We start from the raw sequence: 17,985 nt of genomic DNA on the forward strand, positions 1-17,985 counted from the left end.
GGACAAAAGACAATATGTTATTCTCCCTAGTGGGTACGTTGTTTAGTTGTTCCAGGGCATTTATATTGACAAAGTCCAGGAATCTCTGTGCTTTTGCACTACTGGTGGTGTAGGTTACCCAGTCAATAATCGGATAGTTTAGATCACTTAAGAAAAAGGTTTTGGGTTTAATACTGAGTGATTCTACATCCTGAAGATAGGTATCATTTCTTTCTTCTGTCATAGAGGGAGTTCTATAGCTGGCTAATATATGGTACCAGACCTTTATGATGATTATTTGGACATAAAGAAGCTCCTTGTGCATCATGCTGCTTTACCAGCCTTGATGTGAGTCTCTTCTGGATGAAGATTGAGACACCATCACCTAATTTCCTCTGCTGCATAGTAGTTGGTCTAAACATTTGGAAGGCGTTAAAGCCCTGCACAGCATGAATGCTCTCCTTTATTTTAACCGTATCTTAGTCAGTACACAGACATCAATGTCCTTACAGGTGAGAAGGGCTTGTTGGGAGTGAAGTTTCTTGTCAGGTTGCTAGCATAACACCTTCATATTTTCCTTTGCTTATTTCATTATGTTGGTAGGTTTAATAGGGTTGGCATTGACTTAGAAAGACACTATGACAGTTGACTATGTCTTTGCCAATAATCAAAACCTTAGAAGGGTACAGATGCAGGCCATCCCTGGGGAAGCAGCGTGGTCTGTTGATCATATCCTCCCAAGTTGACAAATATTGGGCCACCTCTAAATGACGCCAAAAACGAAGCTAATTATTGAAGTCAAGTATTTTTGGGTGATATCATGGCATCGTCCTTGGAGAAGGTAGAATGATGCTCAATGCTAGGCTCGTGCTTGTCTTGCATCATAGAGGGACTTCTATAGCTAGCTAATATATGGTACCAGACCTCTGACGGCTCCATTGTGTCTCTCTTCATACAGTCCAGGTAGGTACACCTCAGTTCACTGACAGAGCCAGACTGGTACTTGTTCAAGGACATGAGTAGTGAGGGGAAGATTCTCTTATGAGACTACAGGTGTGATAAGAGACAGAAAGTCTCATGAAACTACATCACATGTGTGGTGAGGGGAAGAACCTCTTATGAGACTATATGTGTGGTGAGGACAAGAATGCTCAGAATGTCTCATGTGACTACATGCATGATGAAATGCAGAATGCCTCATGAGACTACAGCAATGCTGGAATAAGAACTGTAAGCAGAAAGTCTGTCTGTATAGCAAGCCATGAAATATAGCATGCAGTGAAAAGGCAAAAGTAAAAGAAATGATCAGTTCGTGTGATACTTTTAACTTCCAGATCATACTGATGCTGAGCTGTCCAGTTCCTACTCGACAAAGTAGCTAGGTATCGTTAATACTTATCCTTATACAATTGTAGCCTGAATGCGAAATGAGTCAGTGAGGGTGTGGTGCACATTACGGACATTAAGCTATGCACAAATTATTAATAGAAATAAAAATAAATTAAAAGAACCTGTTTTGATGGCAGAGGCTTGCTTAAATAGTATGCAAAAACATCACATTACATTTTTCATAACTGGATCCCAGGTTTCATCTTTAACATGAAAAAATGAAATGCCATAAAGAAGGAACTGTAACATTAGCATGCACACCAAGAAGCATCTTATACTACAGTACTGGAAAATATGGCATTATAGTCAGGTCTGAGTACATAACATTATATGTGTATCACTACATAGCCTGCTGTGTTGCTGCTTTAATCTTGGAGGCTTGCCTTTGTCATTAACTTTGCTAAGCAAAACAACACAGTATATCCACTCCCTAGCAACACATTACTCTAACTATTAACAAGCAGCATAGAGGAAGTGCCACCTGGGTGTGGATGTTCCATAACTCTTTTTTCCCTTTGAATTTCGAAATGCATACAATAATGCTGTAGAACAGAATACATTGTGTAAAGACTGTAATGTGCAGAATGCATACAAATAAACAAGGGCACAGATAAGCATGGTTGCTAAACATGTAACACAAGTGTGCTGATGTATTTTACAGAAATGACATTTAATAGGACACATCCACAGTTCACAGTGTTTGATGACTGAAAACATGCATAGCAGTACATTTCCCTACTTTGTGTTGTTTGATGTTTTTAGAAGATACAGTATAAAAACAGGAAATTTTAAGTTATTTTTGACGATGTGCAAACTGAAGTAACCTTTTTGTGCTGAACAGTGTTTGTTTTAGGGTGAAGACAATAAGGTGTAGCCGTAGAACAGTATACTAACATGGGCCTGCTCAGTGTGTGTGTGTGTGTGTGTGTGTGTGTGTGTGTGTGTGTGTGTGTGTGTGTGTGTGTGTGTGTGTGTGTGTGTGTGTGTGTGTGTGTGTGTGTGTGTGTGTGTCATAAAAAATATACACAAACATAATTCTGAAGATATACGTACGCAGAGCTGTGCCAAGGAGGTGTGTCAGCTAGCAGTGTAGGACAATGCATGCATTTTTGCACCCCTTCTGCTGTATTACCCTGTGATTGTGAATGCTGAACTATGTTATGTCCTTAAAATAAATAAGGAACTTTACACTAATTGTAGAATTACTGCTGACTATCCACATTATTAGACTGCTAAGTGATGATACAAAAATTCACTAGTGATTTACACATTCCAAACTGTTTATAAGGGGTGGTTGTTACAATCATCCCCTCTCCTTAACAAACTCAGTGTATTCACAGAGGTCAGGGCTCAGTATATACTTGCAGGAAACCCTGTCATAAGCTTGAATTCCCACAAGCTCAAAATTTGCAAGATCGAGGCGGGAAAATCGAAAACCAGGAAGTTCAACCAATAAACTACAAACACAACACCTGCTTTTTTTCAGGAGTGCAAGCCTCCCCCCCATACCCACTGTTAATTATAGATCCAAACTAAGATTGCACTACAGTGGAGAAAGGAGCAAAACCCCAAACCCCACTGTACTGCAATCCTGCTCAATGACTGATCAAGCCATTCGAGCTTCCAGCTTTTTGATATTCCTGGCTCAGTCTTGTAAGGTTCATGCTTCTGGGAGTTTGAGCATATACTAGGAACTCACTAGCATACATCAGCACTCTACTTGTTATGGCTGTGACTTACTCAAGCATGCCTGAGGACTTCGATTTGGCTTTGACTTCAAACTACATCCTGCTACCCCTGGGAATTGACTATCTTTTGTTGATTATTTTTGCCTTAAATTGGAGTGTGCTAAAGCTAAGGGCAGGAGGCTGGCATAATGGTTAAGGTATTTGCTTTACAAACATAAGAACTGGCAAGTAAGCTTCCGGTGACAAAAGGGATACTGCTATTGTTCTGGATAAAATGTATTGGCTGCATGAGCAATATGTTTTGTAACTGGCTTGTAGCCTGTGGCCCTTGTTTGACTGTTAAAATCAGTGTGCTTGTAAACATCAACACAGTGTTTTATGCTGTGGTGAATTTTTGCATTTTAGAACTGGTTTAATTAGTAATCTCCTGGTTCAGGAAGGGTTACTGCTATTGTTCTGGGCACAATTTGCTTTTAGCTACAGGAGCAGTGTGTTTTGTAAGTGACCTGTCTACTCTAGTTTGTTTATTGCATTGATGCTCTACTTGGCTGGGTTATTCACACCTGAGGGTGTCGACTTAGCTTTGACCTCAGACCAGATGGCACTACACCTGGGAAGTACTGCATGCTTGCACACTGTTGACAACTATTTTCAACATATCCAAGTATGTGCACATATTGATTTTAAATCCCTAAGAGGTGGCATCATTTCTCACACTATCACTAACACTAATCACTATGCGCTTAACCAAGTCTTTTGTGATGCACAGCTGTGTTCAGCTGTGAACACTTGTGCACTGTTGCATATGGCTGCACACTGTTGCAGACAACTCCATGTTCCTTAGCACATGTACACATAGTGACCACATACATTTATTATGAGTACTGCTGTAAACTTTCTCATGACACTTACAATTTGTAAGGCCATTACTCCACACAATTAAATTTAGTACATCTCAAAATGCAGCTGCTAACTTCACTGAATTTGTATCTTAACATTCTGCTGTTTTCATTACATCTGTATTGCCTTTCTGTGTTAATAATTCTCTGCATTGGTATTATTCTGCTGGTTTAGCTGCAATTGTACTTCAGTCGTCCAACTGAGTCACTGTATTTGGTATTTTCTTTTGTTGTACTGCTTTACTTTATTTGATAGTCTGTTAATTGCTTACAGTATTCCTAAGTTGCTACTTACTGATGGTGTATCATCATTTACTGCTACCAACTGCATTGTAAATACATTTTTTGTGCTGTTGTGGCAACTGATTACTAGAAATCATATTGTATTTGCAAATTGTGCTACTGCTGTTATTACACTGGATGTACCGTCTGCTGCTTACGGATTCACTGGGATCACAACATTCTGCTGTATTTGCCTTTCTGGTGCTAGTGACTCACTGCGATATAAACTTCTGCTGCTGCAGAAACCATGCCAGGTTGTTTTGCCATCAGACTGCATTTAACCAATCGCTGCTACAGCTCTGACCATAAGTGTAACTGCATACTGCAGCTACTACTCACTGCACTGTAACTCTCTTGCTATATAAGCTCAGCTAGATTTTAAATTGCAATAACCGAGCAAGACTTCAAACTGTAATTTCTCTCGCTGTGTCAGTTAAATGACCTGATAAGTAACTCTTCAACACTCATGTAACTCTGGCTGTGTAAACCAACCCTACTTGTTTGACTCACTGTTGCATTTTGTGAAACCCATGTGTTGCGACTGTACACCTTTTATTTTTTTGAGATTTATTTCTGTTGGACTGTTTTACTCATTAGCAAACCTCATCTCCTCTGCAGTCTAATGCAACCCCCTCTCCCTATAAAAAACTTCATTAGTACATTCCTAATTCACCAGATACTGCAAACCACAAGGTCATTGTTTCCTGCACTCTGTAGTCAATCTGCTAATACTAGGCACTATGAGGCAATGTAACACTGCCTCATGCTTATTGACAGCTATTTGCTTTTTCCACTAGAAGAATCTATATGTGAGAAGTGCAAGTATTTACTAACATTTGAGGCCAGGCTTTCTTCTACATTTATTGGCAGTACCAAAGCAAGTTGTCAGTACTGACAAGTGCCTCATACAGCTTGTCATAAATAAGCCATCTTCTCTAAGATATGTAAGAGACTCCTGCCCAAACCTTAAAGGCCACCAAGATGTAGGTTGGCTTAATGGGATATACAACAACACATTTTACAAGTAAACAGTATCTATTTTTATTTGTTTATTGACATCTGATTACCACAAAAGTCCAAATGGGTAGCAGCTATACTTCTCAACTGTCCGCATTTTTGCAGAATGTTCAGATTTTTGCTTCAAATTTTTGGTCTGTTTCTCATATGATTGTGGTTTCCTGTAAAATCACTGCCAAATCCAGGGGCGGCTCGTGGCATCGGGCTGCCGGACTGCAGCCCCCTCAGTTGTTGAAGAAGTTTATTTTGTTTTTAATGTAAAAAAAAAAAAAAATCTTTTTTTCTACTTGACTACTTTAAATTTCGAGTCCGCGACTCGAAAGTACGCGCATGCGCATTGCGCACTTCAATCGCAACAGCGTTTTTTTTTTTTTTTTAAATTCTTGCTGCAATGTTTTCATTGCAGCCCGGAGGAGCAAAGAAGGCATCATTGTGATGCCCAGAACCTCCCAGAAGTCTATGCGGTTGAGACCCAAACCGCATAGATATGGAAGGGGCTCGGACTGCAACGTCCGCAGGCACGTCATGACGTGCTTGCTGGGCAAATGCTGCTGATTGGTTGTCGCTCTCTTCCCGGGCTTTATGTGCTGGGAAAAGAGCGAGAATCAGTCAGTCAGTTTTCGGCGTTGGTTGGACCTGATCATATTTTGACCTATTCACTGTATTTAGTTTTGTTTAAATTAAAACATTTTTTTTTTTATTTTTTGGCACAAGACAAAGTATTTTTAAAGTACACAGAGAGCGAGGCAAGGAGGACTGTCTGTGGTGGATTTATTTGCTGCTTGAACCTGCTTCTTTCATCAGGCTGTTCTGGAATCAAAGCAGGTGAGTTACTATTTATTTCATTACTTTATTTAATTTAAGTAGTTTATACAGGCCAGCCACAAAATTCAAGTTTTCCTTAAACTTTCTTTTTTTAGGCAGAATAGCTTGTTTTGAACTGAGGCTATCTTTTGAAGGAAGAGGTCTAGAGGCTAGAGCTACAGATACATAATTTTCTTTTCATACCAGATCCTAGGTCATAGTTTCAAGTTCAAGGATTGGATAGTCTCCATTTGCTCAGGGAATGATGGTCCCAGTATGGATACTGGAGGTGCTTTTTGAGTTTTATTCATTCTACTAATGCAAGGCACTGGCAGTAGTCACTTACAAAATTTGCTATGTCCACTGTCTTAGAGTTTGTGTTAAACTTGGTAGCAAATACCAGATTGTGTTGACCTGTGATAGGATTTGGTCTAGATGGACAGAGATAAATTATTAAAACTGGTGGTATGTTTACTTGCTTGCACTAAACAATATATTTGCTATACTGTTTGTTTTTGAGTGTTTTGTGGTGGCTTGTTTACTTCTTTACAGTTGAGTTGAGTAACTTGAGTTAGAGTTAGTTTTCAAATCCACTAACGAGGTGGGCCTCTTAACAGCCAGATTACATTCAGAGTCAAAAGTTTACTGTTTTGCCAGGCTTTGGTGTCACTGTCAAAATAGTACAGCACTTTTTCTTTTTATTTCATCTGTAGTCAGCATATTATTGCTGAAGCTTTGTTTGTATGTTATTTTTTTTAAAGAAATGTCGCTCTGGATAATCCAGAAGCTAAAGGGCTATAATGGTCAGAAAAGAAAAAGATGACTTTTTCTTTTTTTTTGTAATTTATACATGTGTGGTGAGCTGCTGTTGGTAATCGAGAGTTTACTGTTTACAGAATGTGTAGGCCTGGCCAACCTAAACTTTTATTGGAAAGGTTTTCCAAAGTGGTTAAAGTGAGTTAATGCTGTAGCAGATTCAATGACCTGGGTTCATTTGTTTGAGGTTAGGCAGTCTTTAACTTTTTTTTATTTTTTGTTTAATTAATGTGTGTGTGTGTGTGTGTGTGTGTGTGTGTGTGTGTGTGTGTGTGTGTGTGTGTGTGTGTGTAATGCTCCAGTTACTATATACTGGTGGCTAGAGAGAACAAATGGTGGTGGATAGAGATACTCAGGCTTGAACCTGGTACCTTGGATGCAGGTGGTAAGGACCTGAATTCCCTCTCCACCACCATTTCTAAAAAAATTTGCAGATTTTTTGCCTCATATTTGTTCTGTTCCTCATAAAATCTGTGGTTTCTGTATCTACATTTTTCTTGCAAAGTCTGTAGTGTAGTAGTGCACTGGTAGCATTGCTGCCTAGCAGCTACAGGTTCTCTGGTTTGATTCTTGGGGTGCCTTCTGTGTAAAATTGTTCTAGCAGTTGTCTAAGTTTATAACATGGATATTTGAAATTTGTCCCTATTTTTGGGACTGTATTCCCCCATTATTGGCTTTGTCCAGGTATTTTGTGCTAAGGTTGAGAGTTATCTATGGTAGGAACTGTATTCATTGAATGTTTGGGGGCTGTATCCCCCCCTCCCATTACTGGCTTTGTCCACATGTTTTTTTTGCTAAGAGGTTGAGAGCTATAGTGAGAATTGAATTCACTGAATATGTTTGGGGGCTGTGTTCCCCCCATTATTGGCTTTGTTCAGGTGTTTTGTGCCAAGAGGTTGACAGCTATGCTGAGAACTGAATTCACTAAATGGTAGCCATTTAAGTTCATAGGTTCATAGGTTGGTACTAGGCTATCAGCCCTAGGGCCTATACAAGCCTAGCCATAACAATTCCCTGGCTATTTCTTCCCACATTATTTACTTTCCTGGACCTCTGTCTAGCAGGGCGACTGACGTGATCCCTGGGGTGAATTTCCTTTCTCCCATCCAATCGTCAAGGTTCCTCTTGAAGAGGTCCAAAGAGGCACTCTGCTTGACATGTATGGGCAATCTATTCCAGAGTCTGGGGAGTCTCTGGGTCAGGAACCTATCCCTCCAACATGTTTTGTTTATTGTGATGACAAGGTTTAGATCCCTGGAGCGTGTAGCTCTGAGGGATTGGGATTTCTTTAAGTGTAGCATGTCCAACAGCTCTGGGTTTGACATGGCCTTGTATGTTAAGCAGAGATTGCCTCTGAGTAGACGATATGCGACAGAGTATAGCTGGAGTTTTTAAGGTGGTCAGTGTAGGGCATCTGCTTTAGGCCTGTGATTCTTTTAGTGAGGTATTTCTGAGGCCTTTCCAGTTGTTGCAGATGTCTTGAGAGGTACATACCAAATGGGGCGTTGTATTCTATAATGGGTCTAATGAGGGATGAGTACAGTGGGACAATGACCTCCTTTTTTCTGGATGAAAAGCCCTTCGTGATGAGGTGTGCCACATAGAAGGATTTCCTGACTGTTGTGGCGATGTGGTTATCGAAGGTGAGACCACTGTCCACCTGTGTCCCTAAGTCTCTTATCACACTTTCTGTGTTTAGTGTACTGCCACCTATATGGTAATTCATGGATACATGTTTTTCCCAAAGGGGATAACAATACATTTCTTGGCATTGAGCTTGAGCCCATGGCTCTGGCACCAAGCATCTGTTTCTGTAAGGCTCTTTTGTAGAGTATCCACATCATTTGGGGATTCAATAATGGCTCCCAGTTTGCAGTCATCTGCAAACTTTGTTAGCCAGAGTCCCTCAGTGTTGACCTGTACTTCAGAGAAGTATATGCCAAACAAGAGCGGCCCCAGGACTGAACCCTGAGGTACTCCTCTTGTCACTTGTCTGGAGCTGGATTTGGAGTAATCTACTTTTACAGTGTGGGTTCTATCAGTAAGCCATTTAGCAACCCATTGGGTGACATAGGGATTAATGCCCAACTTAGTAAGTTTATCTATGATTCCAGAGTGGGGGATGGTGTCAAAGGCCTTGGCAAGGTCTAGATAGGCTGTGTGGACCACCTTACCCTTGTCCATGGTTCTGGAGACTGATTCAAAGAAGTCAATCAGGTTCAGGAGACAAGGTCGGCCCTTCACAAACCCAAACTGGGTGGGGTCCAGTGTTTGAAGGTTGCCAATGTCTTTGTTTATAAGTTCCATGATAATACGCTCCATGGCCTTGCAGATAAGGCTTGTCAGACTGATGGGACGGTAGTTTCCGGGATCCAAGGTGGATCCCCCCTTGTGGATTGGTATAACTGTAGCTCTGCACCACTCAGTGGGCACGAAACCTGAGGTGAGGCTATGATTAAACATGACACTTAGGTGAGGTGCCAGTTCATATTGTAGTTCATGTAGTACACAGCCCGGGATGTCATCTGGTCCCATGGATGCTGTATTCTTGGCTTTAGAGAGTGCGTTTTGTACCTGTGTGGCCGTTATTACTGGAACTTGGCAATCTTCCGGTATTGAGATGGGCCATTTAGGGGGTGAGAGTGGGGTGAAGTTGGCACTGAATCGATCTGCCAGGATATTGGCAATATCCTTCGGATCAGTATATTTAATGCCATTCTGTTTTAGCTCTGAGCAGATCTGAGCATTGCCATTTAGATTCTTGACATAATTATAGAATGCTTTGTGGTTGTCTTTGGAATCTTTGGCAATTTTATTTTCGTAACTAGCTTTGGAGGATTTTATGAGGCATCTCAGTTTCTTACTGAGGCTAGTAAGGAGTTTTTGCATCCTGGGATTTTCCTCTTTTCTGCAAAAGTTTCTTCCTTTTGTTGTAAAGTTTGTTTATGGCAGGGGACCACCAGATTGGCTTCCTTTTTTTGGAAGAGAGCATTTTGGTTCTATTTGGGATGGCACGATTCATGCATGAGTGGATGTGCTCGTACAGTGCCATAGTGTAGGATTCAGCAGTTGAACTTTCAGTTCCGTCTGCATGGGTGTCATGAAGTTTGTCACTTCTGACTTGAGTAGCATGAAGTTGGCTTTGGAGAAGTTTTTTATGGTGGTTTCTTTACTGGGGGGTGGGGGTGGGATGTGGATGTTGAGGGTGATTAGCTTATGGTCAGACCTGACTAACGAGGGGTGACCATAGGTATGGAGCATTGATTTCCCATGTTGGTAATGACCAGGTCTAGGATATTGGAGCCCCTGGTGGGACTATGGATTAGTTGATCCAGGGCGTTGGAATTTATGAATTCCAAGAACCGTTGCACAAAGGTGTTGGGACATGAGTAGTTTTCCCAGTTAATGGCAGGGTAGTTAAAATCACCCAGTATTAGGGTGTTTGGTTCTATCTTAATATTTTCCAGTATGTTTAGAAAGGTGTAGTGAGAATCTTGGGGTATGGTGGGGATCTGTAGCAAGCTACAATTTGGATTGCAGTCTTACCTAGTGTTAGTTGCACTTGGAGAATTTCAGACACATTGTGTTGGCCAACTAGCCTGGTGGTGTGAATATCCTTGGTGAATATTGACACTCCTCCACCTTTAGTGTTTCGGTCCTGGTTTGGTGGCCGAAAAGTGTGGTAAGAGTTGTAGCCTGGTATTGCAGGGGTGCTCTCTGGAGCCTTAAACCAGGTCTCAGTTACTGCACAGATATCGATGTTCTCCATTTTTAGGAGTGGCTCGAGAGAGTGCATTTTGAGGTGTAGACTTCTAGCATTGAGTAGCATTACCTTCAGATTTTGTCTTCCTCTCTTTTATAAAACAGCTGATTTGGCATAGTGGCATAGTGGTATGTTTCTCTGACTATTTTGCACAGGGTCCCCTGAGTTAAAGACGTGGCAGTGAAATGTATGGTGGTAACACAGCATTTTATTCTAGCAACTTTCCAACATTATACAAGCAATATTTAAAATGTGTCCCTGGTTTTTGGGCTTTTGTCGTCCCCCCCCCCCCCACAATACATTTTGGCGTTTTCCAGATTTCTTGTGCTGCAAAGTTCAGAGATACAACTGCGTGTCGAGTAGATTTTACAAGGAGCTGAGAGCTGCAGGGGAACAAAACTTTAGTGTTGCTTACTCTAAGTCTGCTTGCATTAATAGCACAACAGGTAGTGTACTTGCTTTTGATGCAGAAGGCTGTGGGTTCTACTCCCACAGTAGATAGATGCAATGCTGATACTGTACTGTGTTGCAAAGTGGGTGGATGCTGCAGTCCTTTTTGGCAAAGATACCTAGAGTAGTAACAATGAACCTGAACCTGTTATCAGTTTGCCATACAGTCCCTATTGCTATATTACTAGCTTATCATTTTTTTTAATGCATGCAACATAGGCAATTTATTCCTCTTGTAGATGAATAAACAGTGACATATAAAGTTGTTTGCTAGCAGCAACCTCTTCATTGTTGCAGATTTCTTTAATGTGGAATTATTTAGATGACTTTTACTACTTTAGAGATTGTGCATATTTACTGATACTGGTGGACTGTAGAAGGTTGAGTAGACTTTTATGATGGAAATGTTCTGAATTGGGTAGTTTTGTCATTGGTGCATGCATTTTGTTTCATTGTTTACTGGAAAAATTTTCAAAACAATAAATTTAAAATGCCGTCTAACATCTGCACTGTATTGTACAAGGAATATAATTTAGTAGAATCAGGAAGGTGTATCAAAGAACACATGTATGTTTCATGTGCAAGGGGCCTATGAGTTGAAAACAGCCCAAAATTAATCTTTATCTGCCACTGGCAAAATGTATTTTCTTCGAATGTGGGTTTCAATGCTGTTTCATTGAATGTGATTTTCAAGGGCAGAGAAGTTTTTAATGCTAAGCCTGTTTTCATTGTGAGACTGCGTTGCTTTGTTTAGCAGATGTCTTAGTGTTTGTGCTGTAAAATGCAAAATAAAACTTTCAAATGAAATCCAAATCATCATAGAAGTAAAGCACTATGCACATTAGTGTTTATGGTAAATGGAGTGAAATAGCCAAGTAATGGATCATTGGAATGGCTGCAGGGGGGACGGCTCCATTCGACCATGATTTTATGAGGGGGAAGGGCGGCAAACTCAAAGACAGCCCCAGCTGAACTATACCTCCCAACTGTCCAGATTTTCTCAGAATGAATAGATTTTTGCTTCTTATATTTGGTTTGTTCCTCATAATATTTGTGTTTTTCTCATTTAGGAATTAAGTCACTAAATAATGACACACTGAGTTTCAGACTTCATAACCTTCAGAAAAATGCATGCTAAAGTAAGACCTGTTCTATCAACTGTCTCAGTTTATACAAGAGCAATTTTTAGGACTGTTTGTATGTTCCCCCAATATATTTGACCTTGTCCAGATTTATTGCATTAACAGGTTGAGAGGTACATGCCAAATAAATTGCTTTATAGAATTAGGCATAGCCAAACCTCTCAACTGTCCCTGAATTTGGCTCAAAATGTTGCTCTTCCCCTAATAATCCCTCCGCAAAATAGCAATTTTGGAAGAAAACATGGAGGGTTTACAATTAAAAAAATAACTGTAATAATCAGAGTTATAGATTACTTTTATTTCAGAAATGCATGTAGATTCTTTTATTTTGTCAGCTGCTCAAGTTAGCAGTACTATTATTAAAAAAGTGTCCCTTCTTTGATAGGTTCCCAGCTGTATTGTGTGGCTATTTTATATTTTTGCATCACATTTTTGGTCCATTTTTCATAAAATTGTTTTTTTTGGCAAATTAGTGGTAAATCATTAAAGACTGAAGTTGGAAAATAATGACAGACATTTGAGTTTCAGATTTCATATCCTTCAGAAAATTCATACCAATGCAAGACCTACTATTCTATTATCTTTCTAAGTTTATAAGAGCAATATTTAAAAATTGTCCTTATTTTTGGGCCTTCGTCCCACTTCTATGCACAGCTTTGCTCTGAGGGTGAGAGGTATGACAAATGTGTCAGGGCCATCACAGTCAGCCAGAGACATTTCAAATTGTGACATACTTGTTGCACCCCGCTCCGCCATGTAGTGACACTGGATGTGTCCAAGCAAGGCAAGGAGCAGTTATGCAGTGTAAATGTGCAGGGTATCTCCCCAACCAGGGTAGAGTACTACAGTGACTTTTCATCTGTTCTTGATTTTGCAGAATCGTCTGGTTTCTGTCATATTTTTGTACTGTTGATTTATGCTTATTACTCAAAGTGCCTGTTGCTCTGTGTTTTAAGTAACAATGCTTTAATGACCATCAGGTAAGCTTGTTTGAGATCATAGCATGCAAGTAAGCTTTAATAAGCCTGCCAACATTGAAGCCTTTCTGTTGTTGCCATGCAGAGAATACTTAACTAGATAATGTATAAGCGTTGGGTATTGAAATGCATATGACAGTATTTGTAATAAAGGACAGGATTACATTATTTTAAGAAGCTCATTACACTTGTTGGAGACTTCCAGTGATCTCTGAGGGCTTTACCCATAAACTAAACAGAATGCCATTCATGTGTGGTCCATAACCTGTACAGTAATCCTTTAAGCAATGTATCTTGAGCTTGTTTGCTTTTCATTTTTTACTTTGATCATGTTTTCCCCATGAAACAAGTAGATAGTTGTCAGGCAGCAGGTCTTTTTTGGATAAGAAACATTTTTACAAGTGGGGGCATCACAGAGATTGCTACTTTCAGCATGTTACTTGGTACTTTAATAAAGCTGAATATAAATTATAATTAGAACTGCAGTGCAATGAGAAGCGGTTTTAGTTGAGTGCTGCTTGTTTTTCTTATACTTTATTTTGACTGGCATTCCAGTAATGTATTTAAAAAGTAATTTATTTTTTCATGCCTCTCAACCTTTTTGCTTCCATCTAGATAATAAGTAAGCTGTCAAGCTGTCAATGCATTGAAATATTTTTATTCTTTTATACTTCATTTGTCTTGATTGGATTCTCATAATGAGGGTTTGGCACCCAGGGCAGTATATTTAATTAAAGTTTAGTTATTGTAGTTTTGAGCATAGCTCCTCCCCTTTCTACGTGTCCACACCCCCTTCCTATTGACCCCACCCATTCGGCTATCTCCTGCAGCCCCCCTTTCATTTGAAGTCACCAGCCGCCACTGGCCAAATCGTTGAGATCAGAAAATCATGGCAGACATTTGAGCTTCAGGCATCACATCTTTCAGAAAATTCATGCTAATGCTACACTTGTTATTCTGTCAACATTCTAAGTTTGTAAGAGCAATATTTAAGGCAGGAGAGATTTTTGGGCCTTTGTCCCCCCATTATTAGGGCCATATAGTGTTATCACACTACATTCAACCACCATTATGTCCCTCACTACTTTTTCTATGCTCTCACTTCCTCATTTATGCTCTCTGTCCTAATAATAATCACAACCTTCCAGATACCCAACATACCTCCTACATCCACCCGTACAAGCACCACACATAACCCACATTTACCAAGTTACTCAAACATCCACCCTAGCTTATTCACAGTTAATACCTCTGTACTATCCAAAGTAAAAATTATACCTCTCCACAGATACCCCCATTATCACACCACCAGCAGCAACTATACCATTTTCAAGAAAAACCTAAGTATAGCTCACATAATTTGGCAAAGCATTCCAGTGTGGTGATGTACATCCCAACCCAGGTACAACCCTCCCCAGCCCTAGCAAACTTAGCAAATCTCTTTGCTGTCAACCATAAATCTCCAAAGCCTTATAAACAAGATACCCGAACTCCAGGCATGGATTTCACAAAACGACCCTGATATTATAGCAGCTACCGAAACCTGGTTGAAATCATATGTAAAAGACACTGATTTTCTTTCTCCTGGCTACTCATGCTTGAGAGCCGATCAGCTGAACAAGAGAGGAGGAGTAGCAGTACTCTTCCCTAGCAAATATACAACAGACAACCTCTCCCCTGCTGAAGTACTAATCTCTATATTAAAACTTAATAACCATAAAAACATTTGCATAATTGCTCTGCATATTCCTCCAGGAAACAACATACCAATATTAGAAAACATACTTCCTGGACTTCACAAAACATAGATAATGAAATCATCATCTTAGGTGATGTAAACATTGATTGGCTAGACATTGCCTACAACAATCCCTCAAAAAACATAAACCTTTACAACTTCTCCCAACTAATTGAAGACATCACCAGACCCCACAAAAATAACATCTGGGACTCCGCAATAGACCGGATATTAGTGTCCCACCCTAACAATATCATCACTGCAGGCATACTACCTAATACCATTAGCGATCACCACCCAGCATATATCCTACGCAAAACCACCCCAACCCCAGGGCAACACCAATACAAATCAACCAGAAATTTGACTAAGTTCCAACCATCCATATTTAATGAAACCTTAGCTAAAGTAAATTGGGAACCCCTCAAATCCCTGCCACTTAATGAGGCTGTTGAGTTCTTTAACTCAACATTCCTCGACATCCTAAATAGGCAAGCACCCACCCACCAAAAACAAATAAGACATAACATTCAAGCTGGCTCTCAAAATCCACCAAATCAGTCATGTCCACAAGTGATAAAATCTGGAAATCATGGCAGAAAAATAAAGATGCTACAACTCTAATACAATACAAATAACTCCGTAACCAGGCAAAACGTCTAATAACCAATGATAAAAAAGCCCACTGCCTCCATCTACAAAGCCAACATAAAAATAATCCCAAAAAATTCTGGTCCTCCATCAACCATCTATTACATCCAGGTTCTCAAAGCAACCCATCCCCTGACCCACACAAAACCTCTACCGAACTTGCCACCCTCTTCAATTCCTGCTTCATTGACACCATAGCTAACCTAACCACCACCTTTCCTATGGTTAACACCACCACCACCATGACAGCTAATGACCAAACCATCCCAGAAAACAATCTTACACACAACTCTAACCTAAATTTCTCCCCCATACCCACTGCCACAATAAAAAAATTTTTACTTAAGCTTAAACCCTGTACTCTAGCCCCTGACAATCTACCCCCACACTTCCTGCAGCTAGCTGCAAATTCTATAGATTATCCCATCAGCATACTCATTAACAGATCAATAACAGAGTCCCTTGTCCCAGACATTTGGAAAAGCGCATTCATTCTCCCCTTACACAAAGGCGGCACCAACACAGACACCACAAACTTTCAACCCATAGCTATTCTCTCACTCCTCTCTAAAGTACGGGAAAAATGCATCCATACCCAACTCCTCAACCACCTGCTTGAAAATCAAATTCTGTCACCCACTCAGCATGGTTTCAGACCAGGGCACAGCACCACTACAGCCCTCCTCTCCTTCCTTGATACAGTTAACCAGCACAGGATTCTGGTAAAATAATCGCTTCTGTTTTCCTCGACCTCCCCAAAGCTTTTGATACCATTTCCCACACTATCCTCCTCTCTAAACTATCTACCCTCGACATTTCCCCACCTACCCTGCAATGGTTCAGTAGCTATCTCTCCAAAAGGCAGCAATCCACCAAATGACAACAGTCTTACTCTCCCTTCCTCAATACTTCCACAGGGGTACCCCAAGGCTCCATACTTGGTTCTGTATTATTTAGCATCTTTATTAACAACGTTCACACCCCTCTCCCACAATTCTCAGTAATCCAGTATGCTGATGACTCTACAATAATATGCACTGCAAAGTCCAGCTCTGAACTCAGCAGATCACCCAGAATGCCCTCACCTCTACTGAATCTTGGATGCTTTCCATCATCTTGCCCTAAGAAACCACTCCCCTAGATAAAAAAACTCTTCCCTATACAAGCCCAAGACAATACCACTATAGAAGTTGGCCCACACACTAAATTACTAGGCATTATTATAGATGAAAACCTAAACTTTGTCCTACACATAAACAGTAACATAAAAAAAAACACACCAAAAGCTCGGTATGCTGTGCAGGCACCAACACTTTCTTAGCCTCTCTACTAGACAAACCCTTGCAGCTACGTTTGTATTACCCTCTCTCCTTTATGATGCCCCTGTCCTCACTAATATCCAAACTTCTACAACATCCAAACTGGATATGTGTTACAACAGAACAGCCAAATCTGCCACCAAGGCAAAATTCTCATCCCACCACTGTAACTCACTGAAATAATTAGGCAGGTTGGAACTTCCCCACCATCTCTCATTCACCAAGCTAACTACAGCACATGAAATAATCTACAGACCCACAGAATGTCCTACTCTCTCAACTCTACTTGCCAAATACCAACCCAACAGGCAACTAAGATCTGAAAATCATCTGCTTCTAAAAGTAGAAAAGCACACCTTACTAGCTGGTCAACTGCTCTACTCCTTCACCATTGCCAAAGTATGGAACTCACTTCCTCCTTCTATGAGAAACACGGGCAGCACCACCACCTTCAAACAAACACTGAAAAATCATCTCAACTCTTCCTGGCTATGTACCTGCTCTATAACCTAACCTCTTCCTTCTCCTTATATTATAACTAAATTCCTATGCTTTTTACTAGTAGTGACTGATGATACTTTCTCCATATTTATTTATTTTTTCTTTCATCACTTGTTGATACTGGTACAATAATGTTGATTAATTTATCTCTGTTTTTACCACTCTGAATTCATCAGGCAACCAACTAAATTCCTGCTTTTATATATATATATATATATATATATATATATATATATATATATATATTCTGTATATGTTACTGTAATCAAACCAACTAAATTCCTGACTTATGTATTTTGTTTTGTGTCTTTCGGCTTTTCCCGGTTAGGGGTCGCCACAGCGGAACTCCGGTCTGCTAATGATTTCAGTTGATTTTTATGTACCGGCTTGCCAGGCCTGACGCACAACCTTCAACGAAGGTACGCCCATTCACGCATGTCTCCACACAGAAGACGCTCTAGCTGAGAATCGAACCGGACAGCGTCTTACTGTGAGGCGACAACGCTATCACAGCACCACCACCGCGGGTCTTCCTGACTTGTGTATATATTCTGTATATATTACTGTAAT

The sequence above is a fragment of the Protopterus annectens genome, chromosome 8.part0 (genome assembly GCF_019279795.1).
Source record: "Protopterus annectens isolate FY-2018-M chromosome 8.part0, PAN1.0, whole genome shotgun sequence".
Lineage (NCBI taxonomy): Eukaryota > Metazoa > Chordata > Ceratodontiformes > Protopteridae > Protopterus > Protopterus annectens.